Source organism: Pyxicephalus adspersus, chromosome 6 (assembly GCF_032062135.1).
Source record: "Pyxicephalus adspersus chromosome 6, UCB_Pads_2.0, whole genome shotgun sequence".
NCBI classification, from domain to species: Eukaryota; Metazoa; Chordata; class Amphibia; order Anura; family Pyxicephalidae; genus Pyxicephalus; species Pyxicephalus adspersus.
Window position 1 is genome coordinate 89,756,471 of NC_092863.1, and position 12,960 is coordinate 89,769,430.

Below are 12,960 nucleotides of genomic sequence, written 5' to 3' on the forward strand. Positions count from 1 at the left end.
TGTTTTGAGCTTCTAGATCTGTTCTTTTCTTTTCCTGCTCAGTCTCAATAAACATCAACTCCTTCTCAGAAAAATACTTTTTCCTGGAAATCCTCTAAACATAAAGAAACAGAAACTGTGTTGTTTACCTTTTTAAAATTGATGTTAGTAGAACAGGATTTGTAAGTTTCTGTTAGCTATACAAAGTGTTTTACCAAGTCCCGTGAGGAAGCCTAAGTAGGCGAAACGCGTCAGTACACAAGATTTCTATTTACCTATATACCGTATATAAAATCCAACAGGAATTTATTGTCTAGTGCACGGTCTTGCTGTTTTTTATCCCCTCTAAGTTAACAATCTTTCTTTTTGAAACTGTTTATCTAATACATTTCAGCGCAATTGAAACACCCTGGCTTTCTTTTCATTCCTTATTTCAACCTACAATTATACATATTGGGCTATAGCGGCCTAATTTTGCATGGAGATGTTGGATTAGCACCCCTCTTCATTAATACTAAGTTTCTGATTCACAAATGGTCACAGCTGTAAAATGGTTGTAGAATATTTGTAACGTCACAGGGATTTTACTGTTATGGTGATAGCTTACTCAAAAGTGCAGTGGGGGTTAAATCTGTTTTTCTTTCATTTGTTCCAGTATCTGCTTCTGTTTGATGCTGAACCCAAAATTGAATAAGGCACACATCAACCTGATCAACCTGATTAACATTTTTTTTTAATGGTCTGTTCTGTCATTTGCAGTGTTCCAATTATGTGAAAAGAGAGTGCTAAGAGGTGTTTTATCTGGGATTTTCTGATTAGCAGTGTAGGACTTTTGTATTTGCATGGGATTCATATACAAAGCCCATACAAGTTTTCCAAAATGCATGTTAACAAAACCACACTGCATTGTGAAGGCATTCATTGTAATTAGTAACCCAACACATGCAGTGCACCAAAATACCATGTAAGAATTTTATTTGTTTGGGTTCAATGATAAAAGAGAGAAAGAGAAAACTTGCTCATTATTTGTTGGGATTTTTTGTAGCAGATACAAATGTGACAAAAATCATTCTCTTTTAAATAAAAAACATTAAAAAGTTTTTATTGATAACAAAACACAATTAAAAACAATACTAAAATTTTGTTATAATAACAATAACAAAATCTCCCAATTTTTATGTTTTTATCCCTAGAGAGCCTAACATAATAGGGTTCTCATCTATAGGATGGCAAAGCTACATACATTTTTCCATTCTCAACATAAAAATATGTCAAAATCTATCAATCTCAACATTGCTGTCAGAACCAGAATACCTTAAGTATTGGACATTCCTCAAAGAGTGGATAACAGAACAGAAAGGAACATGGATGAATGGGGAGTTCTACATTATTCTTTACAGTCACGTTTGAGACCCCTGATGGCAGCCATATGCTCTCTATGTGTAGATGCTTTGGGCATTGTTCCGATGCCATCCTTGGACCACAGACCCTTGAGAACCCTAAATGAATCCCTAAACTGAATTATACAATAGTGAAAGTAGCTGACAAAGTGAATATATCGACATGGGGGTTTTGAATGTGACTTCCTCGTCATTGCCATTGTGTTATAAATAGTTTTTATTATGCTGAAGCTTGGGACCTCAGAAACTGCAGCTGTCATGGTGAATAATACAGAAAATATCTCAACCACTTCTCTAATATGGCTCACAGATATAGTAAATATAGATTGTTTGTTGATCATGGTAGAAAACCCCAAACTTTATAAACATCTCGGCTGGTTTAGACATGTTCCTGATATTTTTGTTCTGCAGTCATGTACTACAAACCCCACTATAATATTGTATGTAATTGTTGGTCCCAGATTGTTTATGATGACACCCACACTGCAAATGGTCTGACAGAAAGGTGAATCGGCTTTGGGGGACTCACAGAGAGGTGGAAACCTGTGGTGCTGTGTGACCTGTGCAAAAAAATGTCCTGGCAAGTTCCTGTATCCTGTGTAGATGTGTACCACAGTCCCATTTATTTTAATAGAAGAGCTGTGTTCATGAACCCCTCTGTGCTCTCATCCATATAAATATACTGTCATTCCCATTCTGCCATGGCACTTTGATAAACAACATCAGGGGAATGATGTACATGTGACAGATATAGACTGAGATGAGCACGACTGTTAGTCTTGGGCAACAAACATCCAAAATGTATATAAAGCTCAGGAAGCCGTTTTCTCCAGTTTTGGGGAGATTTCCAATGACTTATGCTAGAAAAATGATGTTATAAATGAATTTCCACTAAAGGTGTCCTTTTCCAATATCATAATCCACACTTTTATACGCTGCCATTATTATTATTATTATTGTTAATATTATTATTAATATTATTAATAATAATAATAATATTAGTAAACAGTATTTATATAGCTCCAACATATTACGCAGTGTTGTACCTTAAATAGGAGTTTCAAATGACAAACAGATACAGACAATGACACAGGAGGAGGAGAGGACCCTGCCCAGAGCCCTGAAGCTTACCATATTATTGTTTTATTATTAATACTATTATTAATAATATTATTAATAAACAGGATTTATATAGTGCCAACATACTCTGCAGCACTGTACATTGAATAGGGGTTGCAAGTGACAGATGAATACAGACAGTGACACAGGAGGAGAGAACCATGCCCCGAAGAGCTTACTATCTAGTAGGTGGGGGAAGTAACACACAATAGGAGGGGAGATATGTAGTGGTGGGAAGTAGTGACAGTTTCAAAGGACAGAAGAAGATGGGTAGGCAAGTTTGAAGAGATGAGTTTTGAGGGCTCTTTTAAATGAGCAGAAAGTAGAAGCAAGCCGAATAGAAAGAGAAAGACCATTCCAGAGAGATGGGGCAGCTCTAGAAACTTCTTGGAGCCATGCGTGTGATGAGGTTATGAGTGAGGAAGTCATTAGTAGGTCATTGGAGGAGTGGAGAGAGCGGCTGGGGGAGTATTTTTTTTACCAGGTCAGAAATGTAAGTGGGACAAGAACTGTGGAGGGATTTGAAGGCAAAGCACAGGAGCTTGAATTTGATTTAACGTGAAATGGAAGCCATATGCTTACTTACTTACAGATCTGGTCCTGAAGACAATATGGATATGTCAACTGACTACTAGCTGCACACGTGTGGTTCTGTGCTCCATCACTTTCTGTCTAGTGACATCTATGAACCCCCTAAAGATGAATGATCATAGCCCAAATGAACCTGCAAGGCTGGATTGGTCATGGCACCTGAGAATCAACATTCGTTTTTGAATAAATGGCAATCAGATGATGGATCAGAAATCATTTGTTTTGAGCAATATATATCTAGTGTTAGTGTTTGCCTTTACTCTTGTGTTTTCTGCACAAAAATATAGAGATATATTTTCAGATATACTTCAGATATAATGTACATTTAGCTATAAATTTGACCCTTGGTATAAACCTACGGTGTTGGCCAACACCTTTGTGTTGAACACAACTTCTCTATGTAGATCACTGTCAAGCCTTCATAGAAAAAAAAAAATAACCACTCTACTTACTTGTTTATCTGCACGTTGAGCAGTAAAATAACATTCGGCTTAGACAATGCATTGAGTGAGTGATGTATGAGTTTTTCTGAGACAGAAATAGAACAATGATGTAACCAGCTTTGTCAGGTGCAATCAGCCTTGCAGATAAACAGACGGTGGTAAAAAGACAGCTTGAAGCCCAGATCACAGACAACGGCTCGGGCCAACACAAGGATATCACCAGTTTCATGTTTATAATAACTGGTAATTATTGGATGGATGCAAAGGGATCAACCATGATGTGTTCCTGAATGAAGAAACACCGTAGAGCTGCTGTATAAAATGCCTGATGTATATATTTATTCAAAGCAACCAGGCAGTCAACAAATTTTAGCTAATATTGTATTAATGTAATAATATGTCCAAAGCTAAAACCTTTCTGTTTGTGTTGAAAGAGTAAGCAAAGGTAAGACCCTCTCTTAGGTTTTGATTGCCGTCGGTATCTAACTTGACCAAAAACAAAAAAAGGTTTTGTGTTGTCAGAAGAACAGAAAAAGAAGGGACACTTCTAATAGAGACAGATGTCTAAGTTTGGAGAGATTCCCTCTTCGTATTGCCCCTAAAGAACAGAATGTGTAATCATCCTAAAGGTAAATGATAAAATAAAAAACACACAGAAAATGAAATATCCAATGAACCAGTTATGTGGACTAGAGGAGCACCATTGTGGCTAATGGGTACAGCCATGTGTGGATGGAGAGCAATGCACTTTTTGATGCACTCCTATGGGCCGGGTTTCATGCAAGCTGAAAGAAATCCTCTCGCACAAGGCACAAGCCATGGAGAAGATAGACTATCATAGGGGAACCTGACTAATCCAGCAAATCTCTATTGGATCTGCTCCAGGATTGAAAATATGTTCCAGCTAATAGCAAATCATTTTTAATGATATATTAGCAAATCCATACCAGGTTTGTTGGCTCACCCAGATCCTCCCACAATAGTCTATCTTCTCCAGTTTTGGAGATCCTCAATAAATTGGACCCATTATAAACTTCAAGATGACATTTATTACCATCAGAATGTTTACAGTGCTACTAAAATAGGAGGGTTTGGAATGATACTACTTATATAACTCATAATAATAATGACACTATTGACATCTCCCTATTCATAAAATGATGTACAGATATTTGCCATTCATAAAAATTTCCTATTTACAAAATTTGCTGGCATGATTTCACTTTTATAAATGTTCGCTAGTACAATCATTATGGTTCAATTTCAGTTTACTGGCTGCGTTACCACTAAAACTGCAGTTATAAAGTGGTGAGTGGCTAAATAGCTACTTTTTACAGATTACCAGATTGCGTTTATTATTTGATCTTGATAAACTCTAAAGGGGTGCAATGGATTTCAAGGGTGTTTGTTTTGGACACCCTGATCAGCACTTTGTATTTGTTGCCTTGCTTTGCGGTGGCTTTGCAGTTCTTCAATGCAGAGGAAAAGCAACTGCACGGCCAGAAGTGACATGTTGCTTTCAGGAACTGTGTGGAACCCCGCCACAACCTAAATACAAATGTGCAAAAAAAAGTTTCCCAGCCATTCCTATTAGGTTGAATAGGAGCATGGTTGAACATGCAGGTGAGCAGCTGCTGCAGTTTACTGTAAACCTAAGACTCCAAAAAGGTGCATGTACTATATTTCTGTAACACAGCACACCACAATGCATGTAAGTGCCTTTCCCTGTTTTGTGGTACACTGCAATACATGTCTGTTGGCAAAGTGTGTTGTAGTGCTTATGTGCTGCTTCCCATACTTCTTAGATTGTAAGCTCTTCGGGGCAGGGTCCTCTCCTCCTCCTGTGTCATGTCTGTATCTGTCTGTCATTTGCAACCCCTATTTAATGTACAGCACTGCGTAATATGTTGGCACTATATAAATCCTGTTTAATAACAATAGTAATAATAACTAAACCCAAATAACTCACATGTCCCCATTCCATCCCAGGGTGCTGCCATCTTTCTTCTTTTCTTTTTTCTAGATATACCCTTTGTTCATCGTGCTGGGCTACACCAAGATGATGTTTATTCATCCCCTGCACATGCCGAGATTGCCCTGGCACCAGCAGGCAAGCAAGACGGATCCTTTTCAAAGAGACATCACCTGTCCCTTTCTGCAATAACCACCAGCCTGATCCTGTTTTTTGCAAAGTAACTTTAGTCACTTTAGTCCACTGCATGTTTTCATTTTCACATGTGCAATATGAAATAACTAGTAAGAAATACAGTATTGTTATACCACTAAAGTAAGTGTACCATTTAACAAAGATAAAATTACCAAGATGTCAAATAACCAAGCTTTGTTGTCTGATCTATTAAAGTGTTGTGATAGAAAGAATATACTTATAACTGAAAAGATCATAGGCGTGATGCAATGTCAGAAATAAAACAACACAAACAAAAAATAATCACGTGATGAAGAAAAATATAAAGTGAAATCGAGAAGAAGAATACAGAAATAACTGGATTTTTAAGAAGGAAATTCTGATACATGATGAACCATATCATGTGATATGAGTATTAGGTAATTAGGGATTAGTAAACCTGTGGTCCATGTGCACAACATAAACAGCAGGTAACAATGGGAAAAGGAAATAGAGCACGATCTCTGGACAGGTAGCATGACAGATCCTTGCTTCTTTTGGAGCAAGCGGCCAATATCTAATCATGCTATGCATCGAGCTGTACAATACCGGTAAGTATAAGGTTAGCTCATCCAATCCAACCACCTAATGATGGAAGAAAAATAAAACACAATACCGAATAGACTCTGTTCAGAATTATCCAACCACCTTTTGTTGTCTCCATTGTGACAGGCCTTACATTCATTTTCCAGGGTTTTGTTTGGGTTTTAATGAAACTCAGAAAAAAGCTAGTTGCACCGAGCGAGTAGAATGGTTACAGGCCACAGACACAAAATATATGTAGAAATTCTTTGCTAATTTCCATTTATGGCAGCACAATCAGCACAATACATCTATGTTTTGAGATTCTTGCAACATAAACTTGGTTTCTACAACTGTGAGAAATGTGGAACTGATGGTCCCTATTTGCTGGCAGAACAAGGAAGTTACCAGGAAAATAATTTTCCAGGAAATTAGAAATACATTTCTTGTAACAATCTATACACACATGTTTACATTGGACCAAGGAAATAAATACAGGTCCTAAATGATTGGGATCCTATGACTCAGATGTTCAGTTTTTTATTACTAATTACCCATTTAGAACTTTTTAAGTTGGCTATAAGCCCTTTATAGCCTGTATCTATATAGTGCTGATTTATTATACAATCCACAGTCATGTCATTAATGTTCACTAATGTCTATAACATAGTCATTTGATTAGCACTATCTAAATCCACTTTTACCCTAACTGCATGGCATGACTGGGGTTGTGGAAGGAACCCATACAATCCATACAGATGGTGTCCTGGCCAAAAATCATACCTGGGACTGCAAAATCAAGAGTGGTAACCGCCGTGCCTTCAAAAGGGTTAATGTCCTTATGAATGTGCATTACTGCAGTGTTCATTAAGCATACCACCCAAATGTCCCAGATCCTGCAGGAGCGGTCCAGGATTTGACCAAGATATTGGTGTCCCAGGACATGACCTGCTGTTAGGTGCTGGAAACCTTATTTCAACACCCTGCAGTAGTTCTATGCAAGCTCTCCCTAAGGCCAGGTACACACGTGCAAAAGTTCTCGTCCGATAATTGGCTCAGGGCCAATATCGGATGAGAATCTTGCGTGTGTACAGAGTTCTTTGTCCATCATCTGAATGACTGACTGATCCACAAACTGGGGAGTGAAGGGGGGAGAGCACAGCGGGGTGCCGTTCTGTCATTCCCCCCTCCCCTCTCCATAGAGCAGAATGCTGCTGTATGTACAACACTCGTTCATGCATCATGCAGTGCTTAGTCGTTGGAAAGGATCGTGAAAGATCCTTTCCAACGACAATAATTGCACGTGTGTATGCAGCTTAAGTGTAGTCTGTGCAGATCTGCTTCATTGTTCAAGGTGTTGTGTATTTACAAATCCTTTCCTGCATTCAGGCGGTTAACTGATTTTCTGTTGTCTTTCTATTAGCTCAAACCAATGGCCGTCTGGCCTTTCTCCCTTCACCTCTGGCACCAACAACACATTTTCATCCAGAGAACAGCTAATCACTGAATACTTTCACTTTCTGGGATCATTTTCTGTAAACCTCACAGATGGTTGTGTATGAAAATCCCAGCAGATCAGCAGTTTCTGAAATACTCAGAGCAGCCAGTCTGACACCAACAACCATGCCATGTTCAAAGTCACCTAAATAAACTTCCTTCCCCATTCTGATGCTCTATTTGAACTTCAGCAGGTCATCCTAACAATGTTTACATGCCGAAATAAAGTTGCTTCCATGTGATTGGCTGATTAGATATTTGTGTTAACAAGCAGGTGAACAGGTGTACCTAATAAAATGGCCATGGTATATATGTACACAAAGACTCTAATTAGGCTTTGTAAAGCCACTGTCACTGTTTATCACAGTGCTCTCATCTTATTCTGATACCCTATCCCCCCCAACAAGTTATTCCTCATTCTCAGATTCTAACGTTGAGGGGTATGGCATTAATTCCAAGGTATATATGCATTGTGGTGCATTGCTGTTCATTTTGGCATACCAATGCACATAAACAAAACCTGGATTGTAATAAACCATACTGTATACATGTTCATAGTGGTCACTGCTTTACAAATATAGCGCAGATGTTAAACCAATACTTTAAATATATTTTGCATATGTAGCACAAAGCCCTATAACTCTCCTTGTCCAGACTCCTTCAATCCCTTTTACAGAGACATTCAGATTTGGAGAAGGAAGAAGCAGCACAATCAACCAAAAAGTGTCTTTATTGCGTTGCTGGCCATTTAGCAGCTGTATTCTTAAACTACAATTGAGACAAATAAGATCACAATTCCTGGTTGTGCTTTCTGGCTGGGGTGTCTGGATCACCAGAATCGCATATATATATATATATATATATATATATACACACCTCCCTGAGATGAAGATAATACCAGTATGAGATTACTAATTTTTGCATAATCCGGCTAAATTCGTCAGGTTAAGTGTTTATCACGTTTATTCTTTGGGCTGGTTTGGGCACTCCCAGAAAACAGATCAGAGGATATAAACTGAACTGCCTAGAAACCAGGATTGATTCTTCCAAGATAAGCCGCTGTCATGGCTCTCTGCCAAGACCGAGACACTCCTTCCTCCTCTTAGTTTATATGCCAGTGAATTAATTTACGTATTATTAAATATTAAATGCAAGCGGTGTAAATACCTAAAACCGATTTGGTATCAGCCCCTTGCAGCCTTTGTGCAGCACAGCTCAGGTTGGGAGAATGAGATGCAGCACAATAAACCAGTTAATTAGTGGTGCATCAATGTGCTGATCACCTTTTATTATTCATTCACTGACAAGACCTGGGCTATATAATTGCAGCAAAGAAAAGTGGATGGCCAGAAATACAAATGACAAGTGATCAAGCTTCCTTTTATATTTCATTGGTGCATTTAGACTGGAGTTTGGCTTTAAAGCAATAAAACAAACTTACCGGCCTGTTCACATTCTTCTATTGAGTGCACACTTCTCATCATATTCCAGCATACCCAGGAGTGAGGATTGAATCAATTTACTTCTTTATTGTCATCATCATGGCTGAAGACCCCAACCAGAAAGAAAACCAGGTGAAGTTGCCAACCTTGGCAATGGAGCAACAACAGATGAGTTTAGTTCTGCTTTAAAGAGTCCGTCTATATATTACCCCCAAACCTCCCTCTGCCCCTCCAGAGCCCATCCTAATTTTTTATCTTGATCTTCTTTTAGTTTAGTTTCTTTTGTCGCTTTTTTACAACCCAAAAACATGAACACAAAAATGATTGGTTAACCCACAAGTGCATTTCTACCCTACTACTTATTTATATTTGCTTTTCAAAATAACAAATTACATAAATTAAAGCCTGGATAAAGGTTTAGTGTTAAATAGCACTAAATAATAGTTTGTATAGAGAAGAACTATGAAAGGTGACCACACACTATGTTGTCATTTCAAACAAAACGTGTAAACTGGATTTTTTTTTTTTGCAGATCAGCAAGTATTTTCCTTTGTTTACATTGACTTTACTGTAAAGAAATTTGGGGAAATGTTGATGTATGTACTGAATATGTGCTGAATCAGCCACTTTATTTGGCACACTTGCTAGTACCAGGTTGGAGCCCCTTTTGCCTTCAAAATTGTCTTCGTGGCATAGATTCCACAAGATACTGGAAACCTTTTGCAGGGGTTTTGGTCCATATTGCAATAATCACATTACATAACTGACTTGTTAGCTGCACATCCATAATACAAGTCTCCGGTTCCACCACATTCCAGTAGGTGCTCTATTGGATAAAGATCTGATGACTATAAAGGCCATGTGAGTCCAGTGAATGACGTTCTAGAAACTCATTGTCATGTTCCAGAAACCAGTTTGAGATGATTTGCCATGAAGTAGCCATCACAAGTTGGGTGCCCTGCACTCATCAATGGATGGAAATGGTCAGCAACAATACTAAGCTATGCTGTAGCATTTAAATGATGGTACTAAGGGGCCCAAAAAAATATCCCCCGCACCATTACACCACCATTTGTCTGTCCCGTTGATCCATGTTTTAAGGTTGTTGACACCAAATTCTGACCCTATTGTCTGAATGTCGCAGCAGAAATTGAGACTCATCAGACCAGGCAAAGGTTTTCCAATCTTCTTTTGTCCAAATTTGGTGAGCTGTGTGAATTGTGGTTACACCTTTAAAGAGCAATGGGCGTCAGGCAAATGTATGCAACTAAAACATCTGCTTTTAACATAAACAAAAAACAAAATAGACACATAGGTTTTTTTATAGGCTGTAGTGCTAATTGTATTCAGTTATATTTTTGGGGGATATTGTATGAACCTCAGATCATCACCTTTATTAAGAAGCTCTCCACTGCTACACTGGTTTTACTTTGGTTTTAACATAAACAGATGAAACTGGCTGGTAAGTGAGTTGGTACTTCTTGTTTGTGGTGTTAAAAAGCCCCTTTCCATGTGTACCTTGGCTTAGAACCAGTTGTAGATTGTTCAGAGCTGTCACAACTAAGCAAGTACCATGCATTGTATTTGTATAGAACAAAATGAAATTTTCTGCTCATTTTGAGTTTTATGGTAAATCTAGTTTCTACTAAACAGTAGAAGATAATAGTATGCAATGACGTTTGCTGAAAGTAATTGCTATAACTAGCATGGAAAGGTGTAGTATCTGAATGAATAAAAAATGTTGGAGATCCTTGCATTGTATCTGCTGCTCACATGGCCTCCCCTTAAGAAGAGCTTCCAGGGTCTTGTTTCCAGGTCCTTGTTTTTGATTCCTGATGCTGATACTTCCGAATACCGACCTAGGCTCTGACCTGACCATTCTTTATTTTACCTGCCCTGACCTTGGTTTGTCAGACTTCTGCATTACACCCTTGTACTGCCCAGTGGTCTTACCCAGTCATTAGCTCCTGTATGTACAGTGGCCGAAACTTGGGCACTACCTCCTAATGTCCATCATTCCTTGCGGGGTGTTTTGGTAGAACTAGAGGATGGTGCCTTGGATTGTGTGCCCTATACACGTCCCTGCCAAGCGAACTGGGGAAATGGAGGGTTCACAACCCGCCTGTGATCACCTTGAAACCCTAAAAAAATGATTTGTTAGGACACAATGTCACAGCCTACCAACTCAATAAACTGCAGAACTAACTGGGCCACCATAGGCCATGATTGTTGAAAGAGGTCTCTGACTGATCTAAGGCCAGTAGTTTGGGGGGACATATTAATGGGATGGTATAGCAACTGGTCCCAAATGTACTCTCTCTTGTGGAGCTAATCTGTTAGACACATTTTAAAATATTTTCTAAACGATATATCTCAAAACTGTCTACGATGGGAAAGAGTTACAGCTTTTAGTGTAAAGTATGTAAGCAAAGACATGCCCAGTGGTGAATTATTTTTTGGGGGTTTCTCAAAATGCAGTAAGTGCAGGAAAGGTTTATTGTAGCATAACATTCGTGGCATTAAAATAGTAAGGGCATTAATATTATTATTATTATTATTATTAATAATAATAAACCAGATTTTTATTGCACCAACATATTAGGCAGCGCTGTACATAAAATAGGGGGAGCAAATGACAGACAGTCACAGACCGAGAAGAAGACCCTGCCCCGAAGAGCTTACAATCTAGGCGGTGGGGGAAGTCTCACACAATGGGAAGGAAATATGGAGTGATGGGTAGTAGTGAGTGTTTTAAGAGACAGATAAGATGGGTAGGCAAGTCTGAAAAAGTGAGGTTTGAGGGCTTTTTTAAATGAGTGGAACATAGGAGCAAGCCGAAAAGGACGAAGACGAAGACCACTCCAGAGAGTTGGGGCAGCTCTAGAAAAGTCTTGGAGCTGTGCATGTGATGAGGTTATGAGTGAGGAAGTCATTAGTAGGTCATTGGAGGAGCGACGAGAGCGGCTAGGGAAGTATTTTTCTATCGGGTCAGAAAGGTAAGTTGGACAGGGGCTGTGTAGGGATTTGAAGGCAAAGCACAGGAGCTTGAATTTGATTCTCAGGTGAAATGGAAGCCAATGAAGAGAACTACAAAAAGATGGAACAGAAGAGAAGCGGAGGGAAGGATGGATGAGTCTGGCTGCAGCATTCATAATAGATTGTAGAGGAGAGAGTCGGGTTAGTGGAATACCAGAGAGGAGGAGGTTATGAGTCTGGCTGCAGCATTCATAATAGATTGTAGAGGAGAGAGTCGGGTTAGTGGAATACCAGAGAGGAGGAGGTTACAGTAGTCCAGACGAGAGTGCATCATGCCAACTGAAAAGGCAAGAGGAATTTGGTTATGAAAGAAAGGTAGAATATCTAAATATATGTTAATTGCTGGTGACCTCAGCTAACTATCATCATTGGTGACCTCAGCTAACTACCAACTCTGGTGACCTTGACCTACAAACCTTATGGGATGAATCAGACATTCTTCATTTCAGGTTCCTATGGTCTTTTTACATCACACATGCATGCAATTGACATGAAAAAAAATATCCTCATTTGAATGCCTGTGAGATGTTGACCGCCATCAGTTTCTGCATAGTTTTGAAACATTCTCAATATTTTCCCATGAAAGGAAGCACAGATTATGTGGTGAATGGAAGATGGTCTTGTCATGCCTATGGCCGCCCTTAGGGCTTTCTGCAAGATTCTGCACGTGTCCCGGCCACGAGATAAATACATTACTCACTGTAGTTACATAAACAGGAATAAGGAATTGAGAAAAATGAGCAACA